General features: G+C 38.7%; 22 non-coding genes across 22 annotated transcripts; all 22 read left to right on the top strand.

Moving 5' to 3' along the window:
• The first annotated feature begins 12,546 nt into the window (after window positions 1–12,546).
• Window positions 12,547–12,619, top strand: TRNAT-UGU (transfer RNA threonine (anticodon UGU)). Its single transcript has one exon. It is a non-coding gene; the product is annotated as a tRNA-Thr (tRNA).
• A 155-nt stretch (window positions 12,620–12,774) lies between these two features.
• On the top strand, window positions 12,775–12,847 carry TRNAT-UGU (transfer RNA threonine (anticodon UGU)). The gene has a single exon. It is a non-coding gene; the product is annotated as a tRNA-Thr (tRNA).
• A 385-nt stretch (window positions 12,848–13,232) lies between these two features.
• TRNAT-UGU (transfer RNA threonine (anticodon UGU)) lies at window positions 13,233–13,305 on the top strand. Its single transcript has one exon. It is a non-coding gene; the product is annotated as a tRNA-Thr (tRNA).
• A 613-nt stretch (window positions 13,306–13,918) lies between these two features.
• TRNAT-UGU (transfer RNA threonine (anticodon UGU)) lies at window positions 13,919–13,991 on the top strand. Its single transcript has one exon. It is a non-coding gene; the product is annotated as a tRNA-Thr (tRNA).
• Window positions 13,992–14,146: 155 nt separating this feature from the next.
• TRNAT-UGU (transfer RNA threonine (anticodon UGU)) lies at window positions 14,147–14,219 on the top strand. The gene has a single exon. It is a non-coding gene; the product is annotated as a tRNA-Thr (tRNA).
• A 154-nt stretch (window positions 14,220–14,373) lies between these two features.
• Window positions 14,374–14,446, top strand: TRNAV-UAC (transfer RNA valine (anticodon UAC)). The gene has a single exon. It is a non-coding gene; the product is annotated as a tRNA-Val (tRNA).
• A 385-nt stretch (window positions 14,447–14,831) lies between these two features.
• On the top strand, window positions 14,832–14,904 carry TRNAT-UGU (transfer RNA threonine (anticodon UGU)). The gene has a single exon. It is a non-coding gene; the product is annotated as a tRNA-Thr (tRNA).
• A 155-nt stretch (window positions 14,905–15,059) lies between these two features.
• TRNAT-UGU (transfer RNA threonine (anticodon UGU)) lies at window positions 15,060–15,132 on the top strand. Its single transcript has one exon. It is a non-coding gene; the product is annotated as a tRNA-Thr (tRNA).
• Window positions 15,133–15,745: 613 nt separating this feature from the next.
• TRNAT-UGU (transfer RNA threonine (anticodon UGU)) lies at window positions 15,746–15,818 on the top strand. The gene has a single exon. It is a non-coding gene; the product is annotated as a tRNA-Thr (tRNA).
• A 155-nt stretch (window positions 15,819–15,973) lies between these two features.
• TRNAT-UGU (transfer RNA threonine (anticodon UGU)) lies at window positions 15,974–16,046 on the top strand. The gene has a single exon. It is a non-coding gene; the product is annotated as a tRNA-Thr (tRNA).
• Window positions 16,047–16,659: 613 nt separating this feature from the next.
• TRNAT-UGU (transfer RNA threonine (anticodon UGU)) lies at window positions 16,660–16,732 on the top strand. Its single transcript has one exon. It is a non-coding gene; the product is annotated as a tRNA-Thr (tRNA).
• A 155-nt stretch (window positions 16,733–16,887) lies between these two features.
• TRNAT-UGU (transfer RNA threonine (anticodon UGU)) lies at window positions 16,888–16,960 on the top strand. The gene has a single exon. It is a non-coding gene; the product is annotated as a tRNA-Thr (tRNA).
• A 155-nt stretch (window positions 16,961–17,115) lies between these two features.
• Window positions 17,116–17,188, top strand: TRNAT-AGU (transfer RNA threonine (anticodon AGU)). Its single transcript has one exon. It is a non-coding gene; the product is annotated as a tRNA-Thr (tRNA).
• Window positions 17,189–17,343: 155 nt separating this feature from the next.
• TRNAT-UGU (transfer RNA threonine (anticodon UGU)) lies at window positions 17,344–17,416 on the top strand. Its single transcript has one exon. It is a non-coding gene; the product is annotated as a tRNA-Thr (tRNA).
• Window positions 17,417–17,571: 155 nt separating this feature from the next.
• TRNAT-UGU (transfer RNA threonine (anticodon UGU)) lies at window positions 17,572–17,644 on the top strand. Its single transcript has one exon. It is a non-coding gene; the product is annotated as a tRNA-Thr (tRNA).
• A 155-nt stretch (window positions 17,645–17,799) lies between these two features.
• Window positions 17,800–17,872, top strand: TRNAT-AGU (transfer RNA threonine (anticodon AGU)). The gene has a single exon. It is a non-coding gene; the product is annotated as a tRNA-Thr (tRNA).
• Window positions 17,873–18,027: 155 nt separating this feature from the next.
• TRNAT-UGU (transfer RNA threonine (anticodon UGU)) lies at window positions 18,028–18,100 on the top strand. Its single transcript has one exon. It is a non-coding gene; the product is annotated as a tRNA-Thr (tRNA).
• Window positions 18,101–18,255: 155 nt separating this feature from the next.
• On the top strand, window positions 18,256–18,328 carry TRNAT-UGU (transfer RNA threonine (anticodon UGU)). Its single transcript has one exon. It is a non-coding gene; the product is annotated as a tRNA-Thr (tRNA).
• Window positions 18,329–18,483: 155 nt separating this feature from the next.
• On the top strand, window positions 18,484–18,556 carry TRNAT-UGU (transfer RNA threonine (anticodon UGU)). The gene has a single exon. It is a non-coding gene; the product is annotated as a tRNA-Thr (tRNA).
• A 155-nt stretch (window positions 18,557–18,711) lies between these two features.
• TRNAT-UGU (transfer RNA threonine (anticodon UGU)) lies at window positions 18,712–18,784 on the top strand. Its single transcript has one exon. It is a non-coding gene; the product is annotated as a tRNA-Thr (tRNA).
• A 382-nt stretch (window positions 18,785–19,166) lies between these two features.
• Window positions 19,167–19,239, top strand: TRNAT-UGU (transfer RNA threonine (anticodon UGU)). Its single transcript has one exon. It is a non-coding gene; the product is annotated as a tRNA-Thr (tRNA).
• A 383-nt stretch (window positions 19,240–19,622) lies between these two features.
• TRNAT-UGU (transfer RNA threonine (anticodon UGU)) lies at window positions 19,623–19,695 on the top strand. The gene has a single exon. It is a non-coding gene; the product is annotated as a tRNA-Thr (tRNA).
• Window positions 19,696–20,154: the final 459 nt, after the last annotated feature.

Below are 20,154 nucleotides of genomic sequence, written 5' to 3'. Positions count from 1 at the left end.
AGAATCTTTTGTCCCGTACTAATGGCTCTAGGTGCCTAATACTTTGCACCTCTAATTAATAAGGGGCGTGCCCATCTAAATAACCCTTTCAGGGCGCTCCCTATCCCGTGACCTTTTTGGTGGGGGGTCCCGACAAATACTTTTGACACCCCTCCACCCCCTACCTGATCTAAATAATACCTCCTATACTCGCAACGAGACTCTAATGTTTGGGGTTTTGGCATGGTCTAAAGTGTAGTTTACAGGTCGACGTTCCAAACTCGAATGACGCGGCGTGGCCTAAACTATTCCTTATATCAATGTCTATAGTATCAAATTAATGTTTAGCAACTTTAACGTAATGAGGAGAGTTAAATGATTTAGTTATAGTCGAACCGTGAGGTTTTTCGCTGTCTACGCCTACTATACGAAGTAGCGGGGCTACCGTATCGCCTATAAATTCATTAGCTACTATATCGGAATAAATAAACAATTGGTCGGGAACATAATAATTTAAATTAGCGGGAACAGAACTTCTATACGATTGGCTGGTTTTATCTGAAGGGCCTTTTGGGGTTTTAAATCCTAATATCCTTTTCAAAGTGGGAGAAAGAGCCAAAATAGCGTTAGGTTGAATAGTTAAAGAATTGTAATCAGAGAGGGGATCCGAATCAAATTTAAACTTTGAACCGTATTGAAAGCCGTTTAACCTGGAAGCTATCTGTTTAAGAAGGGCTTCTAATGTTTTGTAATAACCCCCGGGAACTATAAAGGCCTCGGCTTTAACAATAGGCTGTGATTTTCCGTCCCGACCTTTTTTATTTTCATGCGAGACCACCTGCACGTGGCCTTCCTCACTGGGTATGTTAAAAAAGGACATTGGGTACAAAACTTCTACTAGAGCAACCTCCCAGTCATCCCCGATCAGCTCTATAGCCTGGGGCAACTTGGTAGTGTACGAAGACGTCTTGTTGTTGTCATAAATTTTCATGCTAGCGTTGCTCGGGAGTGTTAGGTAAAAGGGCGACTGCATCTTTAGCCGGAATCCAACAATTCATAGAAGGGGGATAGCCTAACCACTTTACAAAGAGCTCCTTTTGTCCGCTCCTACTGCGCTTACGAATTACTTTCTCGATCTTGTACGTCTCGGGTCTAGCTACCGACTGAAGTTCCATCCCGTAAAACACCCCCTTTATTGGTTCACCGTTTAAATCTTCTAGTTTGAATACCGGAGGGCGTCTCGCTATTTTTCCCACTATTTTAAAAACTTCTATTGTGAAAGTTCGCTCGTACCCTTTTTCAAAAATCATCTTATTTCTACTTACTCGGACGTATTCGCCCACCTTTAATTTTTTCCCGTAAACTTTCTTTTCGCTAAAGTACTTTCCGTAAACATTTTTAAAAACCTGAAGGACATTGGTACCAGTAACTTCCAAAGGAGTCATTTTTATCGCGGAATGCACCGAGTTATTGTAAGCCTTAACCAGGTCATCTAGAACATCTATATATCTATTGGTATTCTTTTCTGTAAAATACCTGTACATGCGTGACTTTAAAGTTTGATTTAATCTTTCCACCATACACGCTTTTATATCGTCATTCTCAGTTGTAAAAAATATAACCCCTTTCTCTTTCAAGTATCCTTGTAATTGGGAATTTCTAAATTCAGTACCCTTATCCGTTTGAAGTTTCCTAGGAACCCTCTCTCTAAAGACAGACTTAAAAGCCTCAACCGTTTCAACACCGCTTTTTGATTTTAAAGGTACGGCCCAAGCTCTTCTGCTAAAGCAATCTATTACGGTTAATATGTATTTGTACCCGTCGTTATACTGACTCAAAGAACGCATATCGTTCAAATCCGCCTGATATTGATCTCCTATGTTAGTTACAACCACCTTGTTTCTTTTAAACTTTCTATAAACTCTCTTATGTAGAGTGTACGCGTCTTTTCCCTTTAACCAATCTAGTACTTGTTTCTTACTAATACCCTTTAATTTCACTGCTAAATATAATTTTTCAGCACCCCCGAAACTGGCGGGGTGGGAAGGGTTAAAGTAGATACCTTCTAAAATTTTGTAGATTTTACGTACGCTGCCCATTTCGGAGACTCAGTTTTAAGTTTTTTGGCTGCTGTCTTCAGACTATTCTCAGATTTAAGTTTTTTAGCTGCTTCCTCAGGACTATTCTCAGATTTAAGTTTTTTAGCTGCTACCTTGACACTAACTTTGGGAGCTCTAGTTCTTTTGATTTTAATTTGTTGGGGTATTGTATACGAGGCTAGAGGGGAAAAACTAGAAAGTAGGTTTGAAAATGTGTAAAAACCTCTAGGTTTTGGGTCTTTGTTAGAGGAAGGCTTGACAAATTCTAAAGCAATATCTCTAATATTCGAGCCGGGTATTAATGAATCATTAACTATAACTTCCCCACTATCTGTCCACCTAAGCTTTTCAGGGTTAGTTGAAATCTGATCAACGATACTATGTACATGCCCTATATATTTAAGGGGGATATCGTCTAACCAAGCCAAGTTAAAATAGTTGGATGTTGGTTGGGGGACCGTGGGTATAGGTTGCCTAGCGATATTATGTAAATTATTATATCTCTGTACAGTCTGTTCGTATAAGCGCCATTTTGAAGCTTCGTCTAAATTTTTACGAGCTAAAATAACATTCATTTCATTGTCCAATTCCGAAACTACTTGTTGTTGGGGGTGTGGGAACGGGTCGCTTTTAAAGGTAGAGCTAGGGACAAGGACCATTTTCTGAGCGTACTGCATTTTTACTGACTACCTACTGTTATGGCGCCGATGATAGAGGAAACGAGAGGGAGAAGGAAAGAAAAGAAACTACCACCTTCCTGAACTAATATATCACGTTTTGTTTTCCAAGATATTCTCTTATTAGCAATTTTTCTAAGTTTTGCGGAATGCCTAGCTAATCTAGCTTATTGACTTTTATTTAATTTAACGTTACCGTGTAAAGTATTTTCAACACACTCTGCGATTGCGTCAATTAAGGGCTTCTTGGCGTTACGTAAAATGATTCTACGTTGTTTTCGAGGGGATTTGGCAATAACGGAGAGCAAATTTGTTTGTGACCGAACGGCATAGTGACTAAATGAATAGATGGCTAAACACCCATCTACTATTATAATTATTTGGGGATGTAAACTTCGCAAGGGTTGTTGGGAAATATTCCTGTCCTAAGTCTATGATTCTCGGGGCATCTTTGGTGTAGATCGAATAATAAATATCCGAAAGGTAAACTAGTAGAGTCACGGTAGGCGTCGACAGCGAAACGCCATTTATCGGCAAACATTTGTCTAGCTATTATTGAACTTTGCAATTTGTCTCTAGGAGATTTCATAAGAATAAGATAATGAGCGTTCAAAGAAACATCTCTAGAGTCTTTGGATCGATGGAATACGTTTTGGACGATATAAATCACGCTCAAGTTGCGATGATGCGTTCCCTTGGTAAAAAGAGACCCAACTTCTCCTTTGTTCTCGGTCATCAAGTCATCGATGATTAAAGGCAAGGCTTACCGCCTGTATATTCTGATAAATCTGGCATACCGTGTTTGAAAACGACAAATTTTCTCAAACTTTCGAAAAAAGGTTGCCATTCATTGTAGAACCAATGTATTTCGCTTATATTTTTAAAACTAATTGAGTTTTCCCGCTTTGAGACGGGCCTGCTATCACCATGTTAAAAGGATGGTAGAAAGGATACATGACCTTACCCTTTGACTTTCAACGAACGAATGAGATAAAGATTGTAAAGTGTTTGTATATATATATAGAAGAGATCGCCACGAAAATGAACAACTGCAATTTCGAAAATACATGGGATATTTAAGGAAGCATTGACGAAAAAATTAGTTAATCACAGGACATTTCACCGAGACGAAAATGACTAATTGATAATATTGATCAAAAACAATATGACAAGACTTTTTATAATGACTAAATACATGCTGACTAGATAAATAAATACATAAATAAATATCACCGGGACTGACTAGATAAATAAATAAAAAGAAGGGACCCCTCACAGAAATAGATACTGTCGAATGTGCTCAAACTCGGTAACCGTAAGGTAGTGTGCGGAAATCTTCAATTAACCTAACCTTATCCACCACAGTTCTATAAACCTTAGACTGGTCGACACTTATAACAGTGTGATAAGCCTTTCGGCGTATTTACTTGGGGATTGGTACTTGGATTGGTTCCGCCGGCGGTTCGTAAATGCCTATAAGCCCCATTAAGTCGAAACCCCTTAACCTTCATCTCGACGGCTGTCGATCCAGTAACAGGGTTCACAACTCGGTATGCGTAGTTCTTACATCCACCACTCGCATATTCTTCGATGTAGGCCTGGGGTCCGTACTTTTCAAGCTCATTGGTCATTTCACCTAGGAAATTCCCAGTTTCAATTTCGACGCCCGATGGTGTGTAAACGTACAGTATCGAATCAGTGTCTGTATATAAAACAGACTCTCCCAAACGTTCTAAGTAGGAATAAAGCTTAATCCGAGCCATGGCAGTGGTGTACGCCGCGATCGGAACACTGACATTTTTATTAATTGGGTCAATCTCGTTGATATAACACCACTTAGCAACGCAAATATCGTCGCTAACTGGTATCAACGTCTTGACCTCAATTGCTGGGTCATAGAACAAGTTAAAGAACTTCTGTGGATCATCGAACACTTCAACCTTGTCAAGCCGAGTCCTCTCACCAAATTTGCCCCAAAACGAATTCAAACACAGTTTGGCGATGGTACGCTTGCCAGCGTTCTTCTCGATACAGCTAGGATCAAGTTTTACCCCTTCCTTTTCGTAGTACTCGGCCACGTATTGATCTTTCTGCGCTTGGGTTACTACGTCAGAAGGCCAGCCGCTACTTTCCTGTTTTAGCTTCAGAAAGCCGTTGACGTAATTGTTAAAAAGCCCGCCTGATTTAGTTAAGGGGTCGTACTGAGATATTTTGTACGACCAGGCTTCGTGGATTTTAACAACCACGTAACCCTTTCTAACCGCTAAATGGACTTCGTCCACCACAAACGTCCCCCTAACAACTCTTTCCTCGTCGGAATGTGTGCAATCCCCTTGATATTTGTTTTCAGCGCACAGCTGACACAGGGCAAAGCACAATTTCCCCCCGATCTTTTGGGGTAAAACGGGGTGGAAGAGGTTACGAGGGGGCAGGATATCCAGTTTAATAAAACCTTCAATCTCGTTAATGGGTGGGAAGTTGTCTGTCAAGATCGTAGGGTGGCCGTAAGGTAGTTTACCGTATTTGTTACACCTCAGATTAATAACCTCCTGGATATGAAAGGAAATAGGGAGGCATACTTGAATAGGGCATCGGCATCTCTAGCGCCCCTATAGTCAAAAGTTGGAAAAAAGTTATCCCAAACAGACTCAGTAAGCGCGTGATCGCGTTTGCTACTCCATGCTTTTTTAAGCCTCGGCTACTTTTTATCGGCGGTTCCCGTTTCTTTTTCTCTTCTTATCCCGGTCCGGAGGTTTTGGTCACTAAATTAGGTAGGTTTTTGGTTTTTTAATGTAAAAATTAGATTAAACTATAAATTTGATAAATCGGATGACAGAAAAGCGATAATGGTCTTCGAAGACACAAAAAAAACGTTTACGTTCACTTGCCGGTACAACCGTACAATTCAAACTGCGACGTCTGCATGGGGTGACAAAGTTCTACGTTTTGCCGTCTGAGGGCTCCACATGGCGATACTATTTGAAAACGCCCGGTTTTGCTTGCCTTTCATATCCAGGGGTTATTAATCTGAGGTTACACCATGGATATAGACTAGTGACGTCGACATATCGAATCTCCTCTCCCGGCTTAACCTCGTGATGAAGACAAAGAGCGGAAGTACGTCCCCCGAAAAATGCGTTACGGAGATTAAGTGGTTCCCACGCATCGATTTGGACATGGATGGAAGATAGAAAGGTGTTAATTTCGGGCTTTTGCTCCCTCAATTTGTGGAATTCGCATTCCCACATTTCGATTACCTTATACCCCAGCTCCCTAAGCCTCTTATTACAGTTCAAAGTATCAGTATAGCGGGAGTGTAAAGTTTGGGTGACGTCACCGTGCAAAACCAGGTCTCTGTTTACCGGGAAACAGGCTCTACACCCGTGCCAAAAACAACCTTGGAATTGGTAGACGACCTTTTGATCTGCGCTAAGATCGTCTACTAGAAGCCCGTCGACTTTAATGTTCAAAATTTTAGGTTCGAAACCGTTAAAAGCCGACTTAATTATGACCCCGCGCTTATGGGCTTCCCACCTCAGCCACTCGATGGCTACTTTAGATTGAGGGTCTTTTATTCTATAGCCGTGAGGTGGAACAATTCCAATTGAATTTGGCGCTAGGTGGTCCTTCCTGAAAACGGCGTTGCAAAGCCCGGCAATTGTCACGGCAGTGTTAAAAGGGTTAACGTCCGCAATCTTCTCAAAAATTTCCCTGTACTTTAAGCACCCCTCTCTTAAAATCCAAACGTCCAAACGGCAATAATGTATCAACTCTTCAACATAGTTGAAACCTTTTTTGGCTTCAACTTGCTCGTTGTACCATGAAATTAAAACCGAACGTTGTTTTTCGGTTAACCTGTCTGGCGCGTAAGATTCTAAAAGAGGCATGCTTGCCCTCAAGACATAATTTGTACTCGTAGGATCTTTTGGATCAAACACGTGTTCGGGAACAAAGTTGAAGAGCAAGTGCGGGAAATGTCCCTTATTTAAATTAGGGTCTAAGCCGAAAGTGGATACAAAGCTAGATAAGGGGGATGGGATGAAATTTAAACTATCTATAAATGTCAAATTCTCATATCGAATTTGCATAATCTTCGTTCCCGTCATTATCACTTGAGGGCGCTACGCTTTGATGGCTAACATGGCTTTGTACAGAAATTGTAAATCATATCCCTTTGCATTATGGGCGATAACCGTTATTTTGCGAGAATTGTGGAATTGTTGAAGATAATTTAAAAAATCCAGAACAGGATCACTCCCGAGAAACACCCGCTCTCGAGGGCCGCAGGTGGCGCAAGTAAATTGATCAGATTTCTCGAGAATGCATTGATCACAGATTTTTTGAGAAATACATAAGATAGGAGTGTGTAGGAAAGCCTTAGGGTTTGAAGGGTCTGGGGTATTTTGAACACATTCGAGATCATAAAAGATAGTAACCGAAGGATGGGTCTTAGCTTTTTTAGCCGCGGGGTGGGCTTTAGAGTCGGTAACCTGCATGAAACAATAGTGGGGGTGTGGGTTGAATTTATTACAGATGACGCAATAGACTTCCCCGCAGTTGTGAGGTGACTTGCGTTTTCCCATATCTATTGTTTTTGCGCTACGGGGGCAATTAAAAACCCTTTGGCAAACGGATAAGGTTTTGCTTCCACTAGCCTTATGGGCGTCAAAGCATTCTTGCCCCCTAAAGTCGCGATGACAGGTCCCGCATCTAATTTCTACCCCCTCGCAATCTTCGGCCCTTTGACAGGAATAACAATACTTATTGCAAGCGTGGTTAAAGTCTAAGTTGTTATACCCCACAAGGCACCTCTCGCAGAAAAAATCAAAATGGAAGAGAGGCTTAGGTTTGGTTATAACGTCAAAATGATTTTGATAATTAAAAAGGTACAGCCGTGGCTTTGGATTACCATCGGCACCGACAATGAAATCTGCTTCCCGAAAATACGGTGGGGAACGTTTGCTCTAACTGTAAATACTATGACCTGGTAATCAGCCAAGTACGATTGAAATCTAGGTAGAGCACCCGCCCCCGCGCATTCGTCCAATGGTATTTCCGCCGCCACGGCTAATTCCTCCGCCATCTTCCTAAGCCTCTCCCCGGCGTTTTTCCTAATATCGGAACGGCATAGGGTTTTGAAATCTGCCTCGAGGCTTTTGTCAAGGGGATGCATTGTATGATCCCTATGTATTTTAGCCAAAATTAGAGCACGTGGGAGACAGAGCCAATCGTTATTTTTGATTTGTATAATGCATTTCTTCTCCCTGGCAAAAGTCTCGAAGCTTCAGGTACCAATGGCCTTTCCTCGGCGAGCGCCTTGGGGCAACCTCACACGCTGTATGGTTATTCCAATAGGACCGAGAAAAAACTTTGATCCTCCTTCGGAATTATAAGCCTTATCCGCTACTACTTCTAATATAAATCCAATATCTATTTGGTCTCTTCTTCTAAAGCTAAAGTCCGCGGTTCGAATGCCTGGATTACTAATGCTTGTCATTGAAATTGCAATCATGTCATCGGGTAAACAGTCGTCCAAAACGTATTCTAGAAAGTCGCTTACAGATTCGACGATGTTATTGTCAAATTGTACTTCCATTTCCCATCCATCAAGATTAAAATTGGGGAAGGACACTACCCCGCTAGAAAGTACGTTTACACCTGGTGGTGCAACTAGCGGAGATGGGGGTGGAGGTGGAGGAGTAAGAGCCCCACCCCCTAACTGTCCTTCCCCCAAATCCATTGACTCATTCTGAGATGGAGATATGGGGGGTGTAGTATAACCATCTAAAAAGGAAACATCGTCGTTTTGAAACGCCTCTTCCAGAGGCGATAAAGGAGGTAGAGGGCTATTGTTTGCCATAGACAGGGTGGGAGACGGAGAGCTATTGTTAGCCCTAGACTGCGGGGTAATGTTAAACATAGACCGAGGGGTCGCATAGTTTGCCAAGAACGTGTCATCGGCATTTAAAAATGCTATTTCTAACGAGTCTGGAAAGTCGACTAAAAAACTATCAACTTCAATAGGGAGTTCAATTACTACATTAGAGTTGGCCATTGCGATAACTTAAAAATACAAATACCACAAAATACTAATAATAAAACTGAATAGGCCTAAATAATAATACTAAAACACAAAAATATACTAAAATACTAAAACAAAAATGTACTTATAAAAGTCAAATACTAAGTTAAAACGAAAGTACTCATAAAAAATTGAAGTTATTTATAAAAAATTGAAAGTACTTATAAAAAATTGAAAGTACTTATAAAAAATTGAAGTTATTTATAAAAAATTGAAAGTACTTATAAAAAATTTAAAGTACTTATAAAAAACTGAAAGTACTTATAAAAAACTGAAAGTACTTATAAAAAACTGAAAGTACTTATAAAAAACTGAAAGTACTTATAAAAAATTGAAAATACTAATAAAAAATACTAAAAAACTTGTAAAAAATCTAAGTTAAATTGAAAACACTTGTGAAAACTAAGTTAAAATACTAAAACACGTATAAAAACTAAGTTAAAAATACTAAAGCACTAAGATATGGGCACGGAATAACTCACAAGTTTTGTTTGGGAGCAGAAGATTTCTTGGCTTGCATCAACAGCGGTCAAAAGTAAACTGATGAGTAGCCTAGAGTGATCCGCCCTTTTATACTTTCGTGATACAATTAGAAAAATTGATCCCCACAATGTCATAAACATGTCTTAACACGTTTGGGCTAGTCATAAAACACTCTAAATATAAATTCCATAGATAACAATACAACTGGTTCGACCACGCCCCCTTTTAAGGCCCTAAACCATCTGGTGTGGGGTCCAATTAAAAATTGACAAAATAAATTCTTTTGTTCACGTTCAGCCCTCTTTTATGCCCATAGAAGTCTTGGAATGACCCAAAAAGACAAAGGGAATAGATGCTTTTGTTCCGCCCCCTTTTCAAGGTCATAAACCAACCTGTGGGGTGGCCCAATTAAAGAAAAATAAATTCCCATGCATCTCAGGGACCCGAGGTCATTCACCCCTCCCTAAAGCCATAAATCATTTTGGGGAACTGTCAAAGACCAAATTGAAAATAGGAATGATTTTGATAAATTTAGTTAGAATTTATTTCAACGAGGTTTTATCAAGACTATAGTAGGTATAATAGCAATACAAAGAACAAATTAAGGAAAAAATTATATTTATTTCGAGTTACATTTCAAGTTTTTTTATTGGTTCTTTTATAATTTAGAAACTTAATAAGGTATGGAATATATATTACAATAATAGGATCTAACTTTCATGTCGCAAAAGTTCTTGAATAAACATTTCAATTATAGCTTTCTCGAGATTAACGCGTTTAATTCTTAGTACAATATCGTCATTCGGAGTAAGTGTTGTTGGTATGGATTGGGTTGGCGGAATGACTTTTTCTTTCTCCCACTCTTCTTGAGGGACATCTCTGTACTTTCTGTTTGGTGGCATGTCTTTAGTCAATGGGTTTTGGATGAATATAGGCATGTTATTTGTTGGTAATCCTTGAAGTAATGGACAGTCTGCCTTGAATTTCTGATGCTCTTCGAAAACATTGTCGTTAGGTTCCCATCCTCGTAGCGTTAAGTCACAAAAATGGCATTTAACAGCGTCCGTCCCCGAACTCAAATAGTAAAACCCATGACGGGCTAGTTCTGACGGTTTTACAAACGTACTCGCAAATGCACCAAACGTTTCTAGACGGGTAATTTCTCGATTCATCTTATCCCGGCGGTGTCTAACAATCTAATGAGGTCCGTACCAAATCAGACGCTATTTATACCCCAAATAAGGGGATGAAAGGTTAGATTAAAATGGATGCTGTTACTAAGCAGACGTTAATTCGCGAAGCTCTTTCAAAGCCTGGGAAAATAGTGGCCGTTACTTTCATCCTCGTAACTGTATTTCTGGTTGAATTAGCATTTTGGTATTTTAAAAATATTACTTTAATTTCGGGTAACGCAACAAAGACATAACATGTTGAGACTTGTCAGGATAAGCCCTTCGGGGCAAACACCTGGAAACAATTAAATGTTTCGTGGTAGGAAGAGTCACCGACTAACAAAGCAATAAATCCGAAAATAGATTCCATTCATAACAATACAACTGATTCGACCATACCCCTAAACCCATTAAAACACGTCTTTATAGTAAAAATAAAAACGGATGGGGATAAATTATTTTGTTCAAGTTCTGTCTCTTTTTATGGCCATAGACCAGTCTGAACGATGTTACGTATAAATAAAAAAGCCGATGGAATGTCTTAACACGTTTGTGTGAGTCATAAATCACTCAGATTCCATTGATAACAATACAAATGGTTTAGCTACGCCCCCTTTTAAGGTCCTAAACCATCGTGTATGTAGCCAATAAAGGACAATAAAGAAAAGCATCAGTCAATATACCCTCAGGCTAATTATCAACCCCGCACTCTCAAGAAAATCTCGCGATAAAGATCATTCAGTCCTCAGCTTTTAAACCGTAAAGACCTGCCGTAAGAATGTCCACCAAAGTAGGAGGTCGTGTTTTAGATTACCGCGTGAACGCCCGTGTTAGACTTGGGGCTGAATGCTCGGCGGTGTTTTGGGGACAATGGGTACGAGCCAAGCCTGCTTTTGACAAAGAAGGACGGGACTATTGTTACAATCTCGGAAGACGTTTTGAAGGAATTTATGGAGGAGTGGACGGATATCTATTCAGCTATGGAAACTGGCGACTGGGGTAATTATCGTTACTTGAACTTGAAAATAAAAATAACCGTTATGGAGGGAAAGATAGTATTCAACGAGGGTAGCGTATTCACTCTAACAAAGGCCGAAGCAGGGAAACTGAACGAGAAATTTAGCTTTATGAGATATCACTTCAAGCTTTAAAATGATCAAGCCGAAGTTATTAAATGCATGTACGAAGCTATTGTAAAACGCATGAATGATATATATCAAAAATATTATGTAAGTCGCGGTATTATGTCTCACAATGATTACGACCGTGTAAAAAATTTCCTAGCAGCCTGTATAGTTCTTTCGAGCATTTTCTATGATTTTTGTAACTTGGTTCGTGAAAAAAACTTGACGCGTAAGCTACAATTATATAATTTATTCTACATTTGCTTAAATAACGACGCGTACATTCGCGAATTAATTGGAATTGATTGTGTTAATTAAATGTTTTTGACTAAAAACCCGATTCGTAATAATAATAAGCCTAGAATAACCTAGCATAAGCCTATCTTGCAGGATCTTATATAGCATAAACCAACCAGGATCTACAATAGCATAAGCCTACAATAGCATAAGCCTATCCCTACAAGTACCAGCCACGTGACGTCATAAAAAAATTAGCCGTGACGTCATCAAGAAAACCACCACCAGGTGACTCAACAATTCAAATTTCCCGCCAGCACAATCACGTGACGTCATCAATTCCCCCCCTCTCCTCCCCCCAACACCATCACGTGACGTCATCAATCACCCCCCCTCCCCACCCAAGGGATGGCTTTATAAACCCAAAACATTTAACCCCCCCTGAAAGGGGGGAAGGAAGGGGGGTAAAAATTTTGGGTTTATAAGGCCGTCCTTACTCTCTCAGGAGATCATGAGTTCGATTCTCGTCGGAGCCTCGTTGTTATGATACTTGAACTAGTTTTCGTAGCTATTAAATTTTGAAAAACTTGAAATAATGGTTGCTTGAGATATGCATATAAGAAAACAATAGGGTAAAACTGCAAATGAGTTAAATTGCTGAAATATTCAGCATTAATCTCGCTTTACAACAAGGGCTCCGTGGCGTAGTGGTTAAAGCGCCTGTCTTGTAAACAGGAGATCATGAGTTCGATTCTCGTCGGAGCCTCGTTGATATGATACTTGAACTAGTTTTCGTAGCTATTAAATTTTGAAAAACTTGAAATAATGGTTTCTTGAGATATGCATATATGCAAACAATAGGGTAAACTCAAATGAGTTAAATTACTGAAATATTCAGCATTAATCTCGCTTCACAACAAGGGCTCCGTGGCTTAGTGGTTAAAGCGCCTGTCTTGTAAACAGGAGATCATGAGTTCGATTCTCGTCGGAGCCTCGTTGATATGATACTTGAACTAGTTTTCATAGCAATTAAATTTTGAAAAACTTGAAATAATGGTTGCTTGCGATATGCATATAAGAAAACAATTGGGTAAACCTGCAAATGAGTTAAATTGCTGAAATATTCAGCATTAATCTCGCTTCACAACAAGGGCTCCGTGGCTTACTGGATAAAGGGCCTGTCTAGTAAACAGGAGATCATGAGTTCGATTCTCGTCGGAGCCTCTTTGTTATGATACTTGAACTAGTTTTCGTAGCTATTAAATTTAGAAAAACTTAAAATAATGGTTGCTAGAGATATGCATATATGCAAACAATAGGGTAAACTCAAATGAGTTAAATTACTGAAATATTCAGCATTAATCTCGCTTCACAACAAGGGCTCCGAGGCTTAGTGGTTAAAGCGCCTGTCTTGTAAACAGGAGATCATGAGTTCGATTCTCGTCGGAGCCTCGTTGATATGATACTTGAACTAGTTTTCGTAGCAATTAAATTTTGAAAAACTTGAAATAATGGTTGCTTGCGATATGCATATAAGAAAACAATTGGGTAAACCTGCAAATGAGTTAAATTGCTGAAATATTCAGCATTAATCTCGCTTCACAACAAGGGCTCCGTGGCTTAGTGGTTAATGGGCCTGTCTAGTAAACAGGAGATCATGAGTTCGATTCTCGTCGGAGCCTCTATGTTATGATACTTGAACTAGTTTTCGTAGCTTTTAAATTTAGAAAAACTTGAAATAATGGTTGCTTGAGATATGCATATATGCAAACAATAGGGTAAACTCAAATGAGTTGAATTGCTGAAATATTCAGCATTAATCTCGCTTTACAACAAGGGCTCCGTGGCGTAGTGGTTAAAGCGCCTGTCTAGTAAACAGGAGATCATGAGTTCGATTCTCGTCGTAGCCTCTTTGTTATGGTACTTGAACTAGTTTTCGTAGCTTTTAAGTTTTGAAAAACTTGAAATAATGGTTGCTTGAGATATGCACATATGCAAACAATAGGGTAAACTCAAATGAGTTAAATTACTGAAATATTCAGCATTAATCTCGCTTCACAACAAGGGCTCCGTGGCTTAGTGGTTTAAGCGCCTGTCTTGTAAACAGGAGATCATGAGTTCGATTCTCGTCGGAGCCACGTTGATATGATACTTGAACTAGTTTTCGTAGCTATTAAATTTAGAAAAACTTGAAATAATGGTTGCTTGAGATATGCATATATGCAAACAATAGGGTAAACTCAAATGAGTTAAATTACTGAAATATTCAGCATTAATCTCGCTTCACAACAAGGGCTCCGTGGCTTAGTGGTTAAAGCGCCTGTCTTGTAAACAGGAGATCATGAGTTCGATTCTCGTCGGAGCCTCGTTGATATGATACTTGAACTAGTTTTCGTAGCTATTAAATTTTGAAAAACTGGAAATAATGGTTGCTTGAGATATACATATATGCAAACAATAGGGTAAACTCAAATGAGTTAAATTACTGAAATATACAGCATTAATCTCGCTCACAACAAAGGCTCCGTGGCTTAGTGGTTAAAGCGCCTGTCTTACAAACAGGAGATCATGAGTTCGATTCTCGTCGGAGCCTCGTTGTTATGATACTTGAACTAGTTTTTGTAGCTATTAAATTTTGAAAAACTTGAAATAATGGTTGCTTGAGATATGCATATATACAAACAATAGGGTAAAACTGCAAATGAGTTAAATTCCTGAAATATTCAGCATTAATCTCGCTTTACATCAAGGGCTCCGTGGCGTAGTGGTTAAAGCGCCTGTCTAGTAAACAGGAGATCATGAGTTCGATTCTCGTCGGAGCCTCTTTGTTATGGTACTTGAAATAGTTTTCGTAGCTTTTAAATTTTAAAAAAGTTGAAATAATGGTTGCTTGAGATATACATATATGCAAACAATAGGGTAAACTCAAATGAGTTAAATTACTGAAATATTCAGCATTAATCTTGCTTCACAACAAGGGCTCCGTGGCTTAGTGGTTAAAGCGCCTGTCTTGTAAACAGGAGATCATGAGTTCGATTCTCGTCGGAGCCTCGTTGATATGATACTTGAACTAGTTTTCGTAGCTATTAAATTTTGAAAAACTTGAAATAATGGTTGCTTGAGATATACATATATGCAAACAATAGGGTAAACTCAAATGAGTTAAATTACTGAAATATTCAGCATTAATCTCGCTTCACAACAAGGGCTCCGTGGCTTAGTGGTTAAAGCGCCTGTCTTGTAAACAGGAGATCATGAGTTCGATTCTCGTCGGAGCCTCGTTGATATGATACTTGAACTAGTTTTCGTAGCTATTAAATTTTGAAAAACTTGAAATAATGGTTGCTTGAGATATGCATATATGCAAACAATAGGGTAAAACTGCAAATGAGTTAAATTGCTGAAATATTCAGCATTAATCTCGCTTTACAACAAGGGCTCCGTGGCGTAGTGGTTAAAGCGCCTGTCTAGTAAACAGGAGATCATGAGTTCGATTCTCGTCGGAACCTCTTTGTTATGATACTTGAACTAGTTTTCGTAGCTATTAAATTTTGAAAAACTTGAAATAATGGTTGCTTGAGATATGCATATAAGCAAACAATAGGGTAAACTCAAATGAGTTAAATTACTGAAATATTCAGCATTAATCTCGCTTCACAACATGGTCTCCGAGGCTTAGTGGGTAAAGCGCCTGTCTTGTAAACAGGAGATCATGAGTTCGATTCTCGTCGCAGCCTCGTTGATATGATACTTGGACTAGTTTTCGTAGCTATTAAATTTTGAAAAACTTGAAATAATGGTTGCTTGAGATATGCATATATGCAAACAATAGGGTAAACTCAAATGAGTTAAATTACTGAAATATACAGCATTAATCTCGCTTCACAACAAGGGCTCCGTGGCTTAGTGGTTAAAGCGCCTGTCTTGTAAACAGGAGATCATGAGTTCGATTCTCGTCGGAGCCTCGTTGATATGATACTTGAACTAGTTTTCGTAGCTATTAAATTTTGAAAAACTTGAAATAATGGTTGCTTGAGATATACATATATGCAAACAATAGGGTAAACTCAAATGAGTTAAATTACTGAAATATTCAGCATTAATCTCGCTTCACAACAAGGGCTCCGTGGCTTAGTGGTTAAAGCGCCTGTCTTGTAAACAGGAGATCATGAGTTCGATTCTCGTCGGAGCCTCGTTGATATGATACTTGAACTAGTTTTCGTAGCTATTAAATTTTGAAAAACTTGAAATAATGGTTGCTTGAGATATGCATATATGCAAACAATAGGGTAAAACTGCAAATGAGTTAAATTGCTGAAATATTCAGCATTAATCTCGCTTTACAACAAGGGCTCCGTGGCGTAGTGGTTAAAGCGCCTGTCTAGTAAACAGGAGATCATGAGTTCGATTCTCGTCGGAACCTCTTTGTTATGATACTTGAACTAGTTTTCGTAGCTATTAAATTTTGAAAAACTTGAAATAATGGTTGCTTGAGATATGCATATAAGCAAACAATAGGGTAAACTCAAATGAGTTAAATTACTGAAATATTCAGCATTAATCTCGCTTCACAACATGGTCTCCGAGGCTTAGTGGGTAAAGCGCCTGTCTTGTAAACAGGAGATCATGAGTTCGATTCTCGTCGCAGCCTCGTTGATATGATACTGGGACTAGTTTTCGTAGCTATTAAATTTTGAAAAACTTGAAATAATGGTTGCTTGAGATATGCATATATGCAAACAATAGGGTAAACTCAAATGAGTTAAATTACTGAAATATACAGCATTAATCTCGCTTCACAACAAGGGCTCCGTGGCTTAGTGGTTAAAGCGCCTGTCTTGTAAACAGGAGATCATGAGTTCGATTCTCGTCGGAGCCTCGTTGATATGATACTTGAACTAGTTTTCGTAGCAATTAAATTTTGAAAAACTTGAAATAATGGTTGCTTGAGATATGCATATATGCAAACAATAGGGTAAACTCAAATGAGTTAAATTACTGAAATATATAGCATTAATCTCGCTTCATAACAAGGGCTCCGTGGCTTAGTGGTTAAAGCGCCTGTCTTGTAAACAGGAGATCATGAGTTCGATTCTCGTCGGAGCCTCGTAGATATGATACTTGAACTAGTTTTCGTAGCTATTAAATTTTGAAAAACTTGAAATAATGGTTGCTTGAGATATACATATATGCAAACAATAGGGTAAACTCAAATGAGTTAAATTACTGAAATATTCAGCATTAATCTCGCTTCACAACAAGGGCTCCGTGGCTTAGTGGTTAAAGCACCTGTCTAGTAAACAGGAGATCATGAGTTCGATTCTCGTCGGAGCCTCTTTGTTATGATACTTGAACTAGTTTTCGTAGCAATTAAATTTAGAAAAACTTGAAATAATGGTTGCTTGAGATATGCATATATGCAAACAATAGGGTAAACTCAAAAGAGTTAAATTACTGAAATATTCAGCATTAATCTCGCTTCACAACAAGGGCTCCGTGGCTTAGTGGATAAAGCGCCTGTCTTGTAAACAGGAGATCATGAGTTCGATTCTCGTCGGAGCCTCGTTGATATGATACTTGAACTAGTTTTCGTAGCTATTAAATTTTGAAAAACTTGAAATAATGGTTGCTTGAGATATACATATATGCAAACAATAGGGTAAACTCAAATGAGTTAAATTACTGAAATATTCAGCATTAATCTCGCTTCACAACAAGGGCTCCGTGGCTTAGTGGTTAAAGCGCCTGTCTTGTAAACAGGAGATCATGAGTTCGATTCTCGTCGGAGCCTCGTTGATATGATACTTGAACTAGTTTTCGTAGCTATTAAATTTAGAAAAACTTGAAATAATGGTTGCTTGAGATATGCATATATGCAAACAATAGGGTAAACTCAAAAGAGTTAAATTACTGAAATATTCAGCATTAATCTCGCTTCACAACAAGGGCTCCGTGGCTTAGTGGTTAAAGCACCTGTCTAGTAAACAGGAGATCATGAGTTCGATTCTCGTCGGAGCCTCTTTGTTATGATACTTGAACTAGTTTTCGTAGCTATTAAATTTAGAAAAACTTGAAATAATGGTTGCTTGAGATATGCATATATGCAAACAATAGGGTAAACTCAAAAGAGTTAAATTACTGAAATATTCAGCATTAATCTCGCTTCACAACAAGGGCTCCGTGGCTTAGTGGTTAAAGCGCCTGTCTTGTAAACAGGAGATCATGAGTTCGATTCTCGTCGGAGCCTCGTTGTTCTGATACTTGAACTAGTTTTCGTAGCTATTAAATTTTGAAAAACTTGAAATAATGGTTGCTTGAGATATGCATATATGCAAACAATAGGGTAAACTCAAATGAGTGAAATTACTGAAATATACAGCATTAATCTCGCTTCACAACAGGGGCTCCGTGGCTTAGTGGTTAAAGCGCCTGTCTTGTAAACAGGAGATCATGAGTTCGATTCTCGTCGGAGCCTCGTTGATATGATACTTGAACTAGTTTTCGTAGCTATTAAATTTTGAAAAACTTGAAATAATGGTTGCTTGAGATATACATATATGCAAACAATAGGGTAAACTCAAATGAGTTAAATTACTGAAATATTCAGCATTAATCTTGCTTCACAACAAGGGCTCCGTGGCTTAGTGGTTAAAGCGCCTGTCTTGTAAACAGGAGATCATGAGTTCGATTCTCGTCGGAGCCTCGTTGATATGAAACTTGAACTAGTTTTCGTAGCTATTAAATTTTGAAAAACTTGAAATAATGGTTGCTTGAGATATACATATATGCAAACAATAGGGTAAACTCAAATGAGTTAAATTACTGAAATATTCAGCATTAATCTCGCTTCACAACAAGGGCTCCGTGGCTTAGTGGTTAAAGCGCCTGTCTTGTAAACAGGAGATCATGAGTTCGATTCTCGTCGGAACCTCTTTGTTATGATACTTGAACTAGTTTTCGTAGCTATTAAATTTTGAAAAACTTGAAATAATGGTTGCTTGAGATATGCATATAAGCAAACAATAGGGTAAACTCAAATGAGTTAAATTACTGAAATATTCAGCATTAATCTCGCTTCACAACATGGTCTCCGAGGCTTAGTGGGTAAAGCGCCTGTCTTGTAAACAGGAGATCATGAGTTCGATTCTCGTCGCAGCCTCGTTGATATGATACTTGAACTAGTTTTCGTAGCTATTAAATTTTAAAAACTTGAAATAATGGTTGCTTGAGATATGCATATATGCAAACAATAGGGTAAACTCAAATGAGTTAAATTACGGAAATATACAGCATTAATCTCGCTTCACAACAAGGGCTCCATGGCTTAGTGGTTAAAGCGCCTGTCTTGTAAACAGGAGATCATGAGTTCGATTCTCGTCGGAGCCTCGTTGATATGATACTTGAACTAGTTTTCGTAGCTATTAAATTTAGAAAAACTTGAAATAATGGTTGCTTGAGATATGCATATATGCAAACAATAGGGTAAACTCAAATGAGTTAAATTACTGAAATATTCAGCATTAATCTCGCTTCACAACATGGTCTCCGAGGCTTAGTGGGTAAAGCGCCTGTCTTGTAAACAGGAGATCATGAGTTCGATTCTCGTCGCAGCCTCGTTGATATGATACTTGGACTAGTTTTCGTAGCTATTAAATTTTGAAAAACTTGAAATAATGGTTGCTTGAGATATGCATATATGCAAACAATAGGGTAAACTCAAATGAGTTAAATTACTGAAATATACAGCATTAATCTCGCTTCACAACAAGGGCTCCGTGGCTTAGTGGTTAAAGCGCCTGTCTTGTAAACAGGAGATCATGAGTTCGATTCTCGTCGGAGCCACGTTGATATGATACTTGAACTAGTTTTCGTAGCAATTAAATTTTGAAAAACTTGAAATAATGGTTGCTTGAGATATGCATATATGCAAACAATAGGGTAAACTCAAATGAGTTAAATTACTGAAATATTCAGCATTAATCTCGCTTCACAACATGGTCTCCGAGGCTTAGTGGGTAAAGCGCCTGTCTTGTAAACAGGAGATCATGAGTTCGATTCTCGTCGCAGCCTCGTTGATATGATACTTGAACTAGTTTTCGTAGCTATTAAATTTTAAAAACTTGAAATAATGGTTGCTTGAGATATGCATATAAGCAAACAATAGGGTAAACTCAAATGAGTTAAATTACTGAAATATTCAGCATTAATCTCGCTTCACAACATGGTCTCCGAGGCTTAGTGGGTAAAGCGCCTGTCGTGTAAACAGGAGATCATGAGTTCGATTCTCGTCGCAGCCTCGTT

This window comes from Phalangium opilio, unplaced genomic scaffold (assembly GCF_054372755.1).
Source record: "Phalangium opilio isolate 3A_F unplaced genomic scaffold, DU_Popi_V2 ptg000046l_1, whole genome shotgun sequence".
Classification (NCBI taxonomy): domain Eukaryota; kingdom Metazoa; phylum Arthropoda; class Arachnida; order Opiliones; family Phalangiidae; genus Phalangium; species Phalangium opilio.
The sequence above is the reverse complement of the archived record's forward strand: the minus strand, read 5'-3'. Positions and strand labels throughout refer to the sequence as shown.